Genomic DNA, 19,066 nt, shown 5'->3' on the forward strand with positions numbered 1-19,066 from the left:
ACACCATGGTTCACCCTATCATGACCAGGTACAGACACAGCCTGCTCTTTTTGCTCCACAGAGGAGATGGATGGGGGTACAATACCATGTTCAAATGAAGGAGCATGACTTCAAAGTGAAGGCCTTGTGATCGGTGGGACCTCAGCATTGTACCAGCAGTTGACATCTCTGCTAGTTAGACAACGGACATGTATTCCTGATGGTCAGTGTTGGTTCTACAGACAGGTGGCCTGCTTCTCACAAATTGCAGTCTACTTTGCATAGACATGGACTACAGAATCCTGCTGGAGTATGACACTGCTGCAGTACAGTAGAGGCCAGGGTTTCTACTGACCATGCCACAGCTAGCAGACTATCATTCTGAGTAGCCATTTCAGCCATAATCTCACCATGTCTGCACTCTTGTCTTTCATGTATGATATGTATCTGGTGGGCCACATGATCTATGGCACAGGCAACTACATGGATGTCTGAACAATGGAACAGTTGTGTCCATTCATTTGCCTGCAAAAAGAGACACACAACCTCTGACACTTGGCCATATTCAACATCTGCTCACCTATGTTTACTGCAATGACCTGTGTCTGGTTGTAGGGTGGATCCACCAGCAGCAGTGCCCTCAGCTGTGTCATGTTGATCAATGGCCTCACCCTGTTCAATGTCTACTGTGTCATCATCCTCTGATAGACAATTGGGCCTGCACAGCTGAGGATACATCTAGTGCAACATCCACGTCGACTACGGTGTGATGGACTCTGCAGAAAATCAATGTCCTCTGTGCCAGGGGGCATACTTATGCTGAGATACATAATGAACAACATCATGGTCACTGGATGGGCTGATGGTTGGTAAAAACAGTTGATATGCTATAAGATACTCCCTTTAATTTGTGCCACACAGGGTCAGGATACGATTTCCCCAGTCTACCACCCTCTAATGGGTTTTTGTAAACACAGTCACAGGAAAACATGTGGCAGATCTGAATTATCAGGATATGCACTGGTACTAGTGCACTTTTATGAAGCATGTCATTTGTATTAGTTGGAATCTCTTTTACATTGTCTTTAAAGTGTAATTTATGAGTAGTCATTACTTCTTGGTCAGCTTCACTCCATTGATGATTAGTAACTTTATTAACCTGCAGTTGTCTGACAATGAACACAAAATTCAGAGCAGGAGTACATTTGATTTTATTTTATATAAATAAAGGTATAAAAACAAGTGTATTATACAGTAAAAGGGAACAAAGAAAGAAAAAAATAGACTTGCAAAAAATATTAATAGCTGAATCTAAACAGAAAAAAAAAATCATGAAATCAAAAATACAAAAAGAATACTGTTCTTCATTTAGCATCACATCACTGTTTGCATGCACTGACTTTGTCCACAACTTAAATATGCATTTACCTCATGTTACAGTTTTCATACCATAAATTAATTAGAACTCTAATACATGATGATTCAGTGCACATCATATAAGTAGCATATAAGTCCTGCAATATCCATATATATCTATATTTATATCATTACACACACACACACACACACACACACACACACACACACACACATATTGATATGTATACATATCCACACACACATACACACACACACACACACACACACACATATATATATATATCAATATATATATATATATATATATATATATATATATATATATATATATATATATATAAAAAATATATATATATATATATATATATAAAATATATATATATATATATATATATATATAAATATATATATATATATATATATAGACATACATGTGTGTTGGACTAATTATTATAGTAGAATGACCCAGACATTGATGCTGCAAATGTTGACACTCTACTAAACATGTGCCGACCATAAACCTGGTGCATGCAAAAATAAAACTGAAAAATAAACAATTTTTTTTGGAGGCGATACACTCCTCCTGTACCCCCAGATCCCCTGATAATTATATACACAAACCTTTTTTTTTTTTTTTTTTTTTTTTTTTCCAAAATACTTTTTATTACGTTTTTGTATGTAACAAATTAAAACAATCACACAACATAGCAGGTGATATATAACAGAAGTTCTGAATAGGCATTATTATATACTCGTTGAAAAAGAAGAAAGGAGGAGAGAAGAGAAAAAGGAAGAAAAAAAAAAATAAAACACAACCTAATAACCTATGTACACAAGTGCCATTGACTGTGTTCAAAGCAAGAGTATCATGCTGCAAAGGGGAAAAGAAGAGAGAGAATAAGATGACTCCAAATAACAAGCATAAAAATATACCAATAAAGGGGAGGGAAAAGAAAGCAACAGCAAACTTAATGTATATATTCCATACCTTCCTCTATGCTTTCTTGATAAACATAAACTAGCAAGGAAGATTTAACTCCTTACGCACTATGGAGGGGTTACTTAAAAAAAAAAAAAAATAAATAATTAAGGGGAATATCAATGACCTGGTTATAAATTTCAACTATACTTAAGTAGGAATAATGGGGGATATCTCAATCATCTGTTAACAAGAGAAAAATAAAATCCCAAAGTTTTTGATATGCCACTTTCTTGAGAGGGCCTATTATTATCATTTTCTGGGAGGTAATGTATTTAATTGCCAGAGCTCTAAATTCTCTCCACGTTAACTTTGATCGATCCATCCAATGTTTAGTTATATAGAATTTTATTAAAAGACAAAGGGTGATAAGTACTCTAAATCAAGAGATGTCATGTTAATCCTGGTAATATGCAGCAAGGCCATTTCCCAAGATAGCGTAGATTTATGGTATCCCATTTTGTCTAGTCTTACCTTGAGAGAACACCATAAGCTATGAGAGTATCTACAAAACCACATTATGTGAATGATATCCGCATGGGGGTATGAGCAGCAGGGACATAAAGTGGATACAGATGTGTTAAATGTGTTAGGTGAACTGGAGTTAAATATAAGTTATTAGTAATCATGAATTGAGTGAAGGTAAATTTCTTAAATGGGGAGTATTTGAGTGTAGACTTTATTGACAGAATTTTCTGTTGGGGAGATAAATTCACTCCTTGTCGATCCCAGTAGTCTGCAAAGATGATTTTCCCTTTATTTAGGTAGGTGGAGAAGGATTTATAAGATACAGAGAGCATATTTTTATTGGAATTAAGGCTTTGTAATAAATGTGTCACAGAGTCAATTTCAATGTCTAGGCTGGGGAATTTTTGGAGAAAAAATAAGGTGAGATCTCTTAGCTGTCTCAAGATAATGGTATATGCTTTGGACAAAGATAAAGCTTCCCTATGTTCCGTTAACGAGAAATGCTTGAACTTGTATAAGTCCCATAAGGTATAATCTTTAATCAGTGGAAAGTTGTTTAGGTTTATCATTTTATTGCTCATTTTAACATTTGGGTTAAGATGAAAGGGTTGAAATAGTAGGAGAGCGTTAGTTAAGTTCAAGGAATGGAAGAGCTCTTGACAAGTTTTGATTAAACCCTTTAGGGCATCATGTAGCTTTAATTCTTTGAGGGTAAGTTTAGTCAGAAATGGTAATGATTTAGGGTTAATATTATTACTGATCACATGATTGTACCATATTTTAATCCACAGAGGTGCCTATGGGGAAGAGTTTGGATTATGGTTGGCAATGGCAAGTATTCTAGTAGAATGAATAATTCTATAATAAAGAATGAAGCTGGGCATCGCCATACCCCCCAATGTTTTAGGTAATGTAAGCCTATAATATGATATTCTGACTGATTTAGGGTACCAGATAAATTTTGCAATGTCTTTCTGAATTCTATTAAGGAAGGTACTTGTGACCGGGGATAGAGAGGAATTACAAATATAGAGAATTTTGGGGAGTATATTCATTTTAACTATAGAGAATTTTGAGAGTGTAGAAAGCTTTAATTGTTGCCATCTCAGAATATCCTGTGAAATAGAGATCCATAACTTTGACAAGTTAGATTGTAAGAGAGAGGAGTAGGAGTGGTCATATGAGACTCCTAGATAATCCAGAGAATAGCTAACATGAAAGGATAGATCTGGAAATATGTGCTGGCAATGTGCTGTAGGATTAATCGGGAAAACAAGAGACTTATTTGTATTTACTTTATAATCAGAGATAGTGGCAAAGGTGTTCAGAGAATTGATTATTTTCATAGCATCATATGTAGGGTGCATAAAATAAAGATTAAGATCGTCTGCAAAGGCTGTAAAGCTAATATTAGTGTTACATATTCTAGGAATAGAATGATACGTTTTCTGGACTATAAACAACAGAAAGGCTTCTAAGTATAGATTGAACAATCGGGGAGAAAGAGGGCATCCCTGTCTAGTGCCATTTGTAATCTTTATAGGTTGAGAATATTTTTTATTTATGTATAGGAGAGTATATGAACTGTTTTATAGGACCTTAATCAATTTGATAAATTCAGGGGGGAGATCAAATTTCGATAGAACCAAAAATAAAAAAATCCAGTTTACCCGATCAAAGGCTTTACAAGCATCCAACACCAAAGCATATTTAGGATTTTTTTCTTTTTTAGATATCTTTATTATAGTCTCTAATGTTAGGGTATTGTCCCATTCATGTCTGCTAGCCATAAATCCTGTTTTCTCTGGGGAGATTAAGTCATTCATACCTTTTTTAAGCCTGTTAGCGAGTATGGAAGAAAGAATTTTTATGTCAACATTCATAAGCGATATCGGTCTATAGCTATTGACATTAGTATTGTCTGAAGTGTTTTTGGGGATCAAAATGGTTTTAGAGTGGTTGATATATAAATCCAATATACCTTTATTAGCGAAAGATTTAAATAATTCTAGTAAGATGGGAGCCAGGATATCTTTAAATGTTTTATAGAACTCAGATGAGTCTCCATCTGGGCCAGGAGCTTTCCCTGGTTTCAGGTTACCTATGGCTTCTAGAATTTCTTTCTTGGTTATTTGAGCTGATAATAAGTCTTTCTGTAATTTGGTTATTTTTGGAAAGGTAATGTCGTTTAGAAATTTTTCCATCTCCTCCCTTGTAGAAAGCAGGTTATTGCTTGCATAAATTCCGGAGTATATTTGGTGAAATAACTGAATAATTTGTTCATCAGATCTGTAAATCATGTTGTTATGTTGAATACAGGATATTTTGGGGGACCTGGGTGTATTGAGAATTATTCTGGCAAGGGTCTTGGAGGGGGTTTGTATATCCTCTGAAAATTTTGAGATATATCGGAGTTCTTGGATAGATAAATTGGATTGATAATGTTCAAACAGTTGTTTTTGTTTATATTGTAACTCCTTTTCGGTACTTGAGGAATAATTATTTATAAGTTTATTCTCTAAGAGTTTAATCTCCGAGGTTAGTGCTATTGATTTGTTATTATGTAATTTTTTAAGAAAACTAGCTTTCCTGATAAGTGTTCCCCTAATTACTACCTTCGCTGCTGCCCATCTAATATCAAAGGAAATGTCTCCATCTTGTGATGTCCCAAACAAGTCATTAAGTGTATCCTTAATTTCTATGATTAGAGACTGTTCTTTGAGTAGGTTACTATTTAGAGACCAATTTGATATTTTGTACATTGAGGTTAAGCTGTGGTTTAGACCTATCTCCAGTTCTATTTTTGAAAGGTCAGAGAGGAATATGGGTTCTGTTGTGAATTTGATTTGTCTATTAACTAATGTATTTGAGATTAGAAAGTAATCTATACGGGACCAGGATTGGTGGCATTTAGAGAAGTAAGTAAAGTGATTGGATTTGTTGTTACCAGCTTCAATAGTAAACACAATTGGGTCTATTAAATCAAAATCCTCTATTAAGTCTAAGAGAGTCCTACATACCAGTGAACTAGAGAGTTTGTTCTTACATGATCGGTCTACACTAGGGTTCACAACTGTGTTCCAGTCCCCACCTATAACAAATTTGTGGTTTGGGAATTTAAGCAGGAGGTTGTAGATAGACATAATAAAATCTGTTTGTCCTGAACAAGGACCATAAATGTTTAGAAATAGTACAGGATCTTTTAGGGTTTGTGAAAGACAGGTAAGATAACACCATCTACCGTCCTGATCTGATCCTTTGGAAATAATCTGTAGTTGGAAAGATTTTTTAATGATAATTGCCACCCCCTTGGAATTGTGGTTAACCCCAGAAGGGATACTATCTCTAATCCATGACTTCCTTATATAATTGACCCAGTCATTATTTAGCATGTGTGTCTCCTGCAAGAAACATATATCCGATTTAGACTTAAGTAACAGATGCATTATTAGATTTTTCTTATTTTTATCATTAAGTCCCCTCACATTCCATGAGGAAACCTTCCAAGTACTATTCATAATACCTGAGTGTAATAAGGTGAAACACAGAAGTAGTGTTAGATGGAGTCAGAGGTAAGAAAAAAAAACATATTATATAAGAGTAATGCAGCATATTGTAAATAAATGGCACAAAATCCCCTCAATTTAAAGCCCGTGCTTAACCACACTACAATAACAATTGAGAGAATGCAAGAGTGGAATATTTTAGGTATTCGTACATCCATGTAATATTTAACAATTATTACTAAGAGTATGTACTAGAGTATTACTATATTTACAAATATTATACAATCTCATTCCAATTCCGAGCCAGGTCATCTATACCCTGCTTAATATATCCTAATAGCTTCCAATATTTCGTCAGATAACTTATCACTGTATAGGTCACATATCTACTTATTGCATTAGAGCTAGTATGCTATAACAGTGTTGTGTTGAACATATAGAAGTAGGTTGCATGTCAAGTGCATCGGTAACAAGATAATCCTTTTCAGCAATCAGTAAAATGCTAACTATGGAAATTACAACATATTTATTCTAACTAAATAACCCAAGAGCAGCTTCTTTATATCACTTAACGGGCCTTCCTGTCAACGTCTAGTTGTTTTAGAGTAGTCATAGGCGACTTTCTGTTCTGGTCAATTAGAAAATACTATACTCCGAACTTAGCGCGATGATACCATATAATGCCAACATCCAGTATCTGCTACTAATAATGTTAATTCGTCGGTTTAGGTGAAGTGTCCAACAAGGTATAATTCTCAGTCTTATAGTTTAGATAAAGCTCTCTCCGTTAATTTCTGTGTTATATCACGATCAACCCGTATAGACTTCATACCTGAAGTTATTAGTGTTCATGTTAGGGAGCGATCATGACTAAGACAAACAGGATGCAGGAAGTCTATTTCCGTCTTTGATGTGCATATATCAAGATTAGGTAAACCCATCTCATAAAGGGTCCCTCCTTCAACCGGAACTAAAAATATGTTCCTATTGTTTAAAAAGAAGAAAAGACCATATTTTACATAAATGAGGACACGAAGCTTAGAAATAAGCCAACATACTCCTAATGCTGAAAGGATATCTCTAAAGGCTGGATCCTCTACTCTTGTACCAAATGCTCAGGTAGAAAATCATCAGTTGGAGGGATCTGAGCCAAAACATTTTACAAATATAGCTTTCGCTTCTTTAGGGGATGACATAGAGAGCTTTATTTCTTTATGTGTAAAGGACAGCGTAGAGGGAAATTTCATTTGAAATTTAACTTTCCGATGAATAAGGTCAGCGCAATAAGGGGCAAGTTTACGTTGCATCTCCCTTATTTCAAGGGGAAGATCTTGTGAAACTGTGATTACTTGATATATATATATATATATATATATATATATATATATATATATATATATATATATATATATATATCCCTTTATTTTATGCACAATGTTCATTTACAAGATTTAAAATTATTCTTGAAAATCATTAATACAGCATTAAGCTTTTTTATAATTTCTTCATTTCACAAATCCATTTGGCCTCTTTTAAACATTGCACATTAATTAATTACTATCCTATTTCAGTCATTATCTAACCAGTGTAATTATTTCCACTATTTTCTATAATGCTGAATTATTTCACCTCCTTGGTTTTGAATTAATTATACCACCTTACACGTTTTAACATTTTTTTCCACTTACCAAACCTTATGATACGCCAATTTGACATTTATTTCTCTGCAGTACATTTGACTAAATATCAGAAAACAAAGACCAGATTCTTTTCTATGCAGTTGTTTTGATGCCATTGATGCCATATAATACATCTCTATGTATTACGTGTCAGGGACACTCTGGACAGTCCTGTTGCAAATAAGCACACAGCAGCTTTCTATACTCATATTTCATTATAAATGTTCCTAGTTCTCTTTCCACTTCATACCTGTCCTCTTGCTCAGACAAGCTGCTGCAGCTTTTCTTTTAGAGATATTGCTTCCATGCCATTTCAGTTTTGCAATAATATTGGCCATTTTGAATCCCATCAACTTTAACATTATTCAGTAACTGTGACAGTTTCTTAAGTTGCATTAATCACACTTCTTGAGGAATGTCTGTATCCCACTCACAAATGCATCTCAACAGTTTTTTTTTCTCATTTTTAACTCAATCTGAAAATGTATCACTATCTAGCCTATATATGTTTTATCTCAACAACATCCAGTGAGTATGCATAGGGAAATAAACTGTAGTGTATGGAAATTATTTTCTCTATGTTTATATATCACATTCTCATACAACTGTCTGAGTGAGTCATGCACAGATGTCTTTTCACAGCATCTATCCATCACTGCATAGACTGTCCATCAACAATTTTGTTTTATGAAATTGTTATCATCTTTGACAACTGGACCAGAATTCTAGCCCACATTCTACCTATGGAAGATATATCACTTTCTCTCTTAATGTATTTAACCAACTTTCCCTTAACACCCCAAAAACAAATACTGTTTTAAAGTGTGAGGTAAAATTCAATCATTCCATATGTAACAGAAGGTAGGCTGAGGAACTGCTCAACCCATTCCACCTATTTTTTGGAGGGATAGTACATTTAGCTATTGAGTATATCTCTGTTTTCCTTCATCCAGCTTCATTGTCTGATTATCATGATCCCTTATATGAATCATTTTAGCTCCTCATTCAGTGTATCTAGCTACAGATCCCCCACCATGAACCAAGATAAGCACATTGCCTACCTTGATTTATTGGAATCCCTTGACATACAGCTCAACACTTTAGTCATGGGAGATTTCAACTATCCTTCCGTAGACTAGAGGACATGCACAAGCAAAAACACACTCACCCAGAAGTACCTGGACTTTGTTGACACAAATACTATGGAACAGATAGTCTGCACCCACACCAGGGGCTGTAATGTTCTGGACATAGTACTCACCAATATGGGAGGGGGTCACTGCACTTTTTCATGTGTGATGCCCTTCCTGGTTAGGCCAGTCCACAAATCAGTCTCATTCAAAGTTACTACAAACTTTATCAAAGCTAACTACAACCTGCTAAGCGATGGTATAAAAAGCTGCATACCACCCGTAATCGTAGACATCAATGATCACTATGCAGAAGTGTACGCAAATACCCTGCACAAACACTTAATGACTGCATAAACTCTGCTGTATCTGACAGATTAAAACCAGATCTTCCAGTAAAAGCAAGCCACTGTGGGGATTTCAAGTATAAAAATATTATACAACAAGAGGAAGAAACTGTTGTGCAAAAGAAAGAAGGATATCACACTGCAGAGGAAGAGGTCCCTCCTAAGCCTAAACAAGAAAATCAGAAATCTTGTAAAGTCTTCTAAAGCAAATTACAAAACTAAAATCACATCCCTAGCAAAGGATAATCATAAGGCATTCTTTAACTATGTCCGATGTCTAAAAGGTAATGCCCAGCTATGAGCCAAACTAGTTCTAGATGATATCACTCATACTACACCAGAAGATATTGTCAACCTGCTAGATGACAGATTCACTGCAAACTTCACCCCCCCCCTATCACTACCTACCATATTCCAAAGCATACCTGACACCAGTCCTCTGCCTAGAATCTCTAGAGAACAGGTCATCTCTGCCCTCACCAAGGCCAAAACCATGGCCTCAATGGAGCCAGATAATATCAGAGGTTGTTTATTAAACTATCTAAAACAAGACCTAGAAGACCCACTTGGCATTCTCTTTAATCATAGCTTGAGTACTGCCTATGTTCCTGCAGAATGGAGAACAGCAACAGTAATCCCCCTGCACAAAGTGGGGCCATCAACTGACCCTGGGAACTACAGACTCATAAGTCTAACCAACCTAATCTGCAATGCCATGGAAAGAATTATCATGGACCTTATCAACAAGGTCATAGGTGGCCTCCAAATGTTGGACCCAACTCAGTCTGGTTTTGTTAAGTGTAGAACATGCTTATGAAACCTGGAGAACTTCTTTGAAAACGTCACCAAAGCCATGGACAAAGGCAGGACAGTGCACACTGCCTATTTCAACCTCGCCAAGGCTTTTGACACAATTCCCCACTCTTGCATCATTGAGAAACTTTCCCAGATAATGATTAACCCTTACATTACTAGTTGGCTCACTGACACAACACATTGATGACTCCACTTCCACTAGTAGACCCATCACCAGTGGAGTACCACAGGGGTCTGTGCTGTGCCACATACTGATTGCAAACTGGGAGCAATCAAGTCCCCCAACAATGTTAACATATTACAAGAAGGGCTAACACAAACAAATGACTGGTGCCAAACCCATGGTCTAAAACTAAATGCCCAAAAAATTAATTATTATTCCCTTTGGCAAAACAGAATTCTCTACAAATTACAATATTGACAACATCCCCTGAGCTCCAACTCAGTGGTGCAAGACTTGGGAACACAGGTTGATAGCGATCTGAGCTTTGGCCACCAAGTTTCCACAGTGGTAAAGAAAGCCTTCTACATAGTGCACCTCATAGGCAAGGGCATATCATCCAGGTCAAGGGATATTATAACTCCACTGTACTCAACCCTCATCAGACCACTAATAGAGTATAATGCACCCTTTTGCATGTACCTCACCAGACACCTGCAGCAGCTGGAGAAACCTCAGAATTTTCTCACTAAGAAAATACAGGGACTCCAAATCATCATGGACAGGATGAAAGCCCTGTCACTTTACTCTATATTTTATAGGCTGCTGAGAGGTGACTTTTGCCTGGCCTATAGGGTAATCTTCAACCCTACCCTAATGGAAATTCTGCACATCTGCAAGTCAAATGACACAAGAGTCACTTGCTCTAGCAATCTGAATCTAGTTTGTGTCATTAACAGAACATGGTGGAAAGACAGCTACGTCCCTCAGAGACTGCTGCTTCTCTGTAATAGACTTCCTAGTCACATAAAACAGAGCTCCTCACTGACCCTATTCAAACACAACCTGATAATTGGATGGGAGACCACACATTTTCTCCTAGGGTAGCACCCATTTCCCTTATGGACAGGGATAACTGGTGTTGATAGCAGACCCCCCTCTGTTTATAACTTCATTCTGCAAACTACCCAAAAAGAACAAATGAGATTACTTGGGATTAACATGGCTAGGCTTGTAAAGGCTCTAGTGCCACTAGCCTAGTAACCTCCTGTGAACCTATGAACCTATACCTTCTCTACACGTCTGGTCTGATTATTTATAAAGCATCTCCAGCTTCCATTTCTTGTTCTTGTTTTTTGTAATCATTAGACATATTTTACAAACCTTTTTAACCTTTCTACTACAGCTTGCACTTCTTAGATTCTTAGGTAAGTGCTAGGCAGTCAGTCTACAGACTATTACATGTTTAGCCAATAAGGCAGCTTCAAAAGTTCTTCCATCATGGAGGAGGGCAACAAAAGACAGAGTGGGAGAATTTGAGACATCTTATTGAATTATCTAGGTTTACCTTGAAGGTTGGATGCTTGCTTCTCTTCTTGACATGTAGTGAAAGGTTGCTACAAATACATGGATACACTAGGATATGAATCCATGATGCCAGTTTGTCTAGTTCATCTACTGATGAGGGCTTAAGACCTTCAACTGGGTATTCCAGGAAACATATTTTCTGTAAAGGAATGGGAGATCAAGGAGGGCCAGGCTTTTCATACATCAATAGGTTATATACACAGATCACAAGGAAAAGAGTCTATAAAAGACTGAGTGCATAGATATGGTGCTAGTCTAAATGGATAACTGAAGGATTTGAGACCATTCATCTTTTCAGTTATGAATCTCTGAGATCTCTAAAGCCAAGTGATGTGTTCCAACTAGTACAAGCCAAAAGGGGCATATTATTCAATAAAGGTCTGATAAGGAATGAGTAAAGGGGAACTTAGTTTTCTGTGGGTCAAGAAGCTGTATCTTTGGAACTTAGTTGGGCCAGACAGAAGGTTTTCCAAATTGCTACAGAGATACAAAACATAAAGGCTTAACAACAAGAGAAGCTAGGTCCCTTGTGATAGTTTTTCACTGGAGTGGAGATTGTCATTTATATGGTATAATACAGAAATTATTTGTTTGGACACTGCGGTGGTGGTGCTGCGGTAGCGTTGTCGCCTCACATTTAGACGTTGCCCGTTCGATTCTCAGTTAGAGCGTCTTCTGTGTGGCGACATGCATGAATGGGTGTTCCTTCTTCGAAGATTGTGCATTAGGCCTGGCAAGCCAGCACGTAAAAATCTACTGCCAATCATTAGCGGACCGGAGTTCCTCTGTGGCGACCCCTAACCGGAAAAAGCCGAAAGACACAACAACAACAGAAATGATTTGTTTACTAAAATGGACTATACTACATTTTTTACATTTAGCTTGAGCCAATTTTTCTTGTTTCATTTGTAACATATTTTAATTCCTGTTGGAGCAATTGTGAGTCAGATACTACAAATAAATTCCTTGTAAAGTGTATTCTACTTGGCATGTAGTGTAATAACATGTCACACTGTAGTAAACAACTGTCAATCAGGCTGTAGTAAGTAAACAGTTGTCTGCTATGGAATGATCACTGCACTTCATTTTCCAAATGTTTTGTTTACAGCATTCGATTCTCGGCTGGAGCACCTTCTGTGAGGAGTCTACATGTTCTCCCCGCAGTTGAGTGATGTCTAAAGACATGCAGGTAGGTGCGTTCGTGAATGGGTGTGCCTTCTTTGAAGGTTGGGAGTCGGGCTGGCAACTCGGCACCGTAAAAATCCACTGCTAATCATTAGTGGACCGGAGTTCTGCTGTGGCGACCCCTAAAGCAGAAAGGCTAGTCCCTTAGCATTATAATGTACAAACTCACTGTACAGTAGGGCTATCACTGAAGTGATCAGTCCATTGGAAGACAATTGTTTACTACAATTTTACATCTGTTTATGTTAGTGCCACGCAGTACACATCTTACTAAATATATTACCCTGCTCCAATTTACTTTTGCTACCTTTCACTTTATATTGCTGCATTTACGTTTTATTTCCTGGCAGAGAAACTGATTCTGCTACATTCTGGTTACTTTGTAATAAAATCTGCTGCAGACTACAGAACACATGCTTGCCTGTCACAAACTGTTTTTCCACACTACTGCATCTTTACTGCATCATCAGAATTTTGGGGCTGAGTGATTTGAAATCAGGAAGTAATTGAACAGTTGCTCAGTATACAGTAAACAAGTGTATTAAATTTAATAAATATAGGTCCACTAAGGTAACTAAATTAAAAACTGTACATTTTACAATCAGAAAACTTACTTTACATGATGACGACATTATACCAAACAGAAACAGTAAAAAAAAATGCATATGATCTTTAACAAGATTACAAAAGACCACTTGTAGGTATCAAGGAATGCAAGCTGACATTGAACTTAGCAAGGTAAACTTAAGGTGACTTTTTCATGGAAGAAAATGATTCTATACCGTCCATATGGTTGGATATGTTCCAAGGACTTCTACTGTTTAAATGTTCACACTGTAAAATCACACAACCTTGGGGAAAATCAATAACTGTTCTTATAACAAAAACATTTTTTCTCCAAGGCTGTGTAAACTAGACAAATGTAAACACATATATGTTCTTTGAAACATTTTCCTGAGCTTCCTCTGCTGCAGAATCTTACAAATATGGTTGTCAGAAATTCAATCTTTTTTTCTACATACTAAATGCTCTCTGGGACAAGACTCTTGGATCTCCAAAACATGTTAAGTGGCATCGCCAGTACTAGCTTACCTGCTCTTTACTGTCATGTTTCTCGGCCTTGTTTATTTGCTCAGAGCAGCACATTTATTATTCACAATCCACAGTCAAACATAATGATGGCTAGACAAATGTATAAATATTAAAATAATAATAATAAATAGTAAAATACTCACCTATATGAAATATCAGCAAAACACTATTGCTAAGAATAATGCATACCTTGGTAGTTAGTAGCCAGTATATACATCTCCAGGTTTGAGTCAGTTCCTTTCTGAATAAACTATTTGATTAGCTTTCTTATCATAGGAACAAACAAATTTTAAAATAATGGAAAAAAATAAACCTGGGGTAGGTGCTATTCAGAAACGGTACCTCCACAGAACTAATAGTGCTCCTCTACTGTGTGCTTATAGTGCTCACAACTAACTAGTGATCAAGAGAAATAAAAAGTCATATGTAGCAAAAATTCACTAGTGATGTATAAATCACTCTGAATTGAACACAATGCATTTGGAACAGTTATGGTAATTAATGTTCCCACTATCAACACACAGAGAGCTTTTGCACTGTTAGACAGAAACTCATACACACTCACACACACACACACACACACACACACACACACACACACACACACACACACACACACACACACACACACACACACACACACAGTCTTCCAGTACTTACCTGCTGCAGCATTTACAAACCCACTGCTGCCATAGACAGCAATTGATGTACACTGTAAAACTACACTATTCACTCCTCACATCTATGCTCTGAAACTGTGTGGCACACCCTATCATTGGATCATTCTTTTGTGCTATTTCAATACCAGTGTAAGGCCCCATGGCAGATCACATGACTAATTTGTATTAGCTATGCCCTCATCTTACTGGATTTGCGTGATAAATTATCCAGGAAACCTCTGTACTACTACTAGGGCTTCATACCTCAGCAGTGCTATAGGATTGTGCAATGCATTATGTGTTAAGTATCTCCAGTCATAGATTTAACTTCATGTAAATGTTTCTTCATATGTTTCTCTTAGAACTACCCTTATTTTCAAAAATGGCTCAGGTAACCTTTAACCTAAAAACACCTTTTCAACCACAACCAAGTTGAAACAATGGATAATGGATTAATATAACAGTAGATAACAAAAGTATTATTTCAGAACATTAGTCAATACAAAATGCAAAAGGATGCTTTAGAGCTGTTAAAGAAACTCAGACAAAATAAGTAAACAAAGACAACATACGTGCATTCACCAACCTAAAGGAAAGATTCAAACATTTCTAATGGTGCCCTTGTGGTAGCTTGGATGATAACACCTTAGAGAATTGAATGCCTGACTGAGGGAGGTCTTGATGATTGGTATACACGGGGGCAAAAATGATATAAAAATTCAACTAAGGCTATTGCATGATCATTTTTGTAGTCTAGCACAAATGCGTCCATGAGTGCCATATTCTTTAAATGTACACCAGATACCAACTCATTGCAAATGCCAACATGAGTTAAGTCACAGATGTCTTTATATTTAAACTGTAATGAAAAATACATTGTAGGATGATCCCCTCAAATTTATTACAGCACTCTCCAAAGCACTTACAATATATGGGGTAAGAATTTTCATCCATGTTCAACTTGAACTTTTTTTAGATCCAAAATACATTTGACATTTAAAGGTAAATGCACAGAATTTAACAACAGAAATGTGTAGCTACCTGAGTGCAAATGGCTGCATCTTTTGATTGGTAGTTTAATGACAATTACATTCCACATAGGTTCCTAGGTTCAAAAGTGATTACTTGCACTAGGAAGCCTTTTTAAGTCTATGCATGTTTTCCCATTTGTGAATGACAGGATAAATTGCCCAGAAGCATCTAGCTGGATTTAGATGGCAGAATATTTACAAAATGGCTCTGTCCAACAAGGGCATAGGTACCATTCCAGGGATAGATTTCTGATTTCCCATTTACAGGCCCTGGTTGCATTTGAATTGGGTCAGGAATAATCACTGCTTCACATGGATGAAAAGCCTGTTCCAGAGTAGGCGTAGTCACTATGACACATACCTCTCCCTCCAACATGTTCTATTTATATTGCAAATGTGGTATAGATCTTTTAGTCATATATTTCTAATCATGTTATACTCATGGATATGCAGCAAGTCCTTAATTTCTGGATCAGATGATGCCCCGTAAGCCAGGCACAGATCACCTCTCAGTACTGTGTAAGAGACTGACTATAAAGACAAAGGTTTGAGGCAGTCGGCGTATTCCATGTTGGTAATGCCTTGCATTCTTTTTCATAGGTTCATAGGTTGGTACTAGGCTAACTGTCCTTGTGGGCCATTGCCTAGCCAGTTACGCAATGTGAGAATCAAACCCCCCTTGTGTCTGTAAAGCAGACACCTTAACTATTATGCCAACCTCTCTCTCAACTTTCTGATTTGAAAGCCTGCATTTGCACTTGTTTCTGTAACTCGTCTAGTGCAGATACAGATTCTTAGTTTTAGCACTTAAATTTTCTTATTCATACTCAGCACTTGTTCAGAACTTGTAAGCAATAAATAAGCTACTAATTACTATAGCACTCAATCTTCCTCATTACCTAGAGGAAAACAGTTTGTGTAGTTACTTTTCTCACTTGCTTAGAGAAAAACAGCTCTTGCACTCACTTTCCTCACTTATCTAGAGGAAAATAATTTTTTATTCAGACATGTCCAAGGGTCAGCTCCCAGTGTTCTCTCCTGTCTATCTGATGAATCTGGGCATCTTGAGGCAATGTAGAAATTGTCTCATGTACACAGACAACCCTCTCCTCCTACCACCCAACACTACAACCTGTGAGAGATGCACTTATCTAGCCAAACTGGAGGTAAAGCTCTCTCCAACCAAGACTGAACCTGACAGTCATGAGGAGAAGGTAAACATTTGCACCACACCACACTCATCACATAGTCTCACTACATCTACACCACCAAAATCCACACATAGAAACTCAAAAACATTCCCGGAGGCTCTCAATAATAACCTGCCTAAGCAACAGAGACCTCCAAAGCAGAAACACAAGCAACCTCCATTCCCCAACACAACCCAAATGACACATAGCCCACAGACTCAGTGTGCCACTCAAACACAGCCAATAAGGCAAAACAACATACCTAACACACTAGTCATAGGTGACTCTATAGTCAGGCACACTGATGTTCCACTCACCAGGCTAAACAAGGAGAAGGTTACTGTCAGCTGCCTGTCGAGTGCCAGGATCCGCCACATAACCCACACACTCAGGTCACTCCACAACAAGTACAAATATGACTCTGTCATTTTCCATGTTGGTGTGAATGACCTGAGACATACCTCCCTGGACTACATGAAAAGAGACATGGAAGAGCTCTGCGATCTTGTAGCCCGGTCAGGTATGACCCTAGCCCTGAGTAGCATTCTGCCATCACCCAGAATGATACCGCAGTACAAGGACAAAATGATTGACTTCAAAAATTGGCTAAGCTTCTGGTGTCATTCTAAGGGGATCCAGTATCTGTCTGCTTGGGATGACATGGTCGACAGACCACAATGCTTTGCCACAGATGGCCTGCACCTGTCGCCACTGGGATTACGGATACTGGCTAAGGCTCTTGCTGCCCCTATAGTGCCTTTTTTAGTCAGGGTTCAAGTAACAAATTCACCACCATAACAGGAACAGGCAGGCAAAAACTGAGGGTAATGCTACTCAATGCTAGAAGTCTAAATTTCAAAATGCAATCACTCGAGGCACTCCTTAAAATGGAGAACATCGATATCTGTGCAGTGACTGAGACCTGGTTCAAGGTTCCAGAGAGCACCCCTGCACTACCAGGCTATAACTCATACCACACTTTTCGGCCATGTAACCTGGACCAAAACACCAAAGGTGGGGGTGTGTCCATATTCATTAAGGATATCCACACCTCCAGGCTAGTTGCTCAGCATAATGCATCCGAGGTTATCCAAGTGCAACTAACTCTTGGCAAAACTGCAATCCAAATTGTAGCTTACTGCAGATCCCCCGCCATGCCCCAGGATTCCCACTCCTTTTTTCTTGATGTACTGGAAAATATTAGGGTTCAACCAAACACCCTAATAATGGGTGACTTCAACTACCCCACCATTAATTGGGAAAACTACTCATGTACCAACTCCTTAGTGCAACGCTTTTTGGAATTCATAAACTCCAATGCCCTAGATCAACTTATCCACACCCCTGCCAGGGGCAACAATATCCTAGACTTAGTCATTACCAACATGAGTGACCAATGTTCCACACCTGAAGTCAACTCCTCGTTGGTCTGATCCGACCATAAGCTAATCAGCCTTGAAATCCACATCCCACCCCCACCCCCCATTAAGGAAACCACAGTAAAAAATTTCTCCAAAGCCAACTTCATGCTTCTTAAGACAGAAGTGGTGAACTTCATGACACCCATGCAGCTGGACAATACAGTTACAGTTGCTGAATCCTACACAAATGCACTCTAAAAGCACTTGCATGAGTGCATGGATCGTACTATCCCAAACAGAACCAATATGCTATCTTCCAAAAAAAGGAAGCCAATCTGGCGGTCCCCTGCCATAAACAAACTATACAACAGAAGGAAGAAACTGTTGCAAAAGAGAGTAAAATCCCATGAGTGGAAGAGCTCCCTGGTCAGCCTCAGTAAGAAGCTGAGATCCCTTATAAGATCCTCCATAGCTAGCTACGAAAATAAAATCACCACTAATTCCAAGGACAACCACAAAGCATTCTATAGCTATGCCAAGAATCTCAATGGCAACACCCAGATCTGCTCTGAGTTACAGCACAAAGGCACGAAAATTACAGAACCAACTGATATTGCCAACATCTGGCAGATAGGTTCAGTACTAACTTTACCCCCCCCTCACCCCCTAAAGGGCCCATATCTATACAGGAAGAATGCAGAGTCCCTGTAATCACAACTACGCAGGTGAAAGCTGC

This window comes from Protopterus annectens, chromosome 1.part2 (genome assembly GCF_019279795.1).
Source record: "Protopterus annectens isolate FY-2018-M chromosome 1.part2, PAN1.0, whole genome shotgun sequence".
NCBI classification, from domain to species: Eukaryota; Metazoa; Chordata; order Ceratodontiformes; family Protopteridae; genus Protopterus; species Protopterus annectens.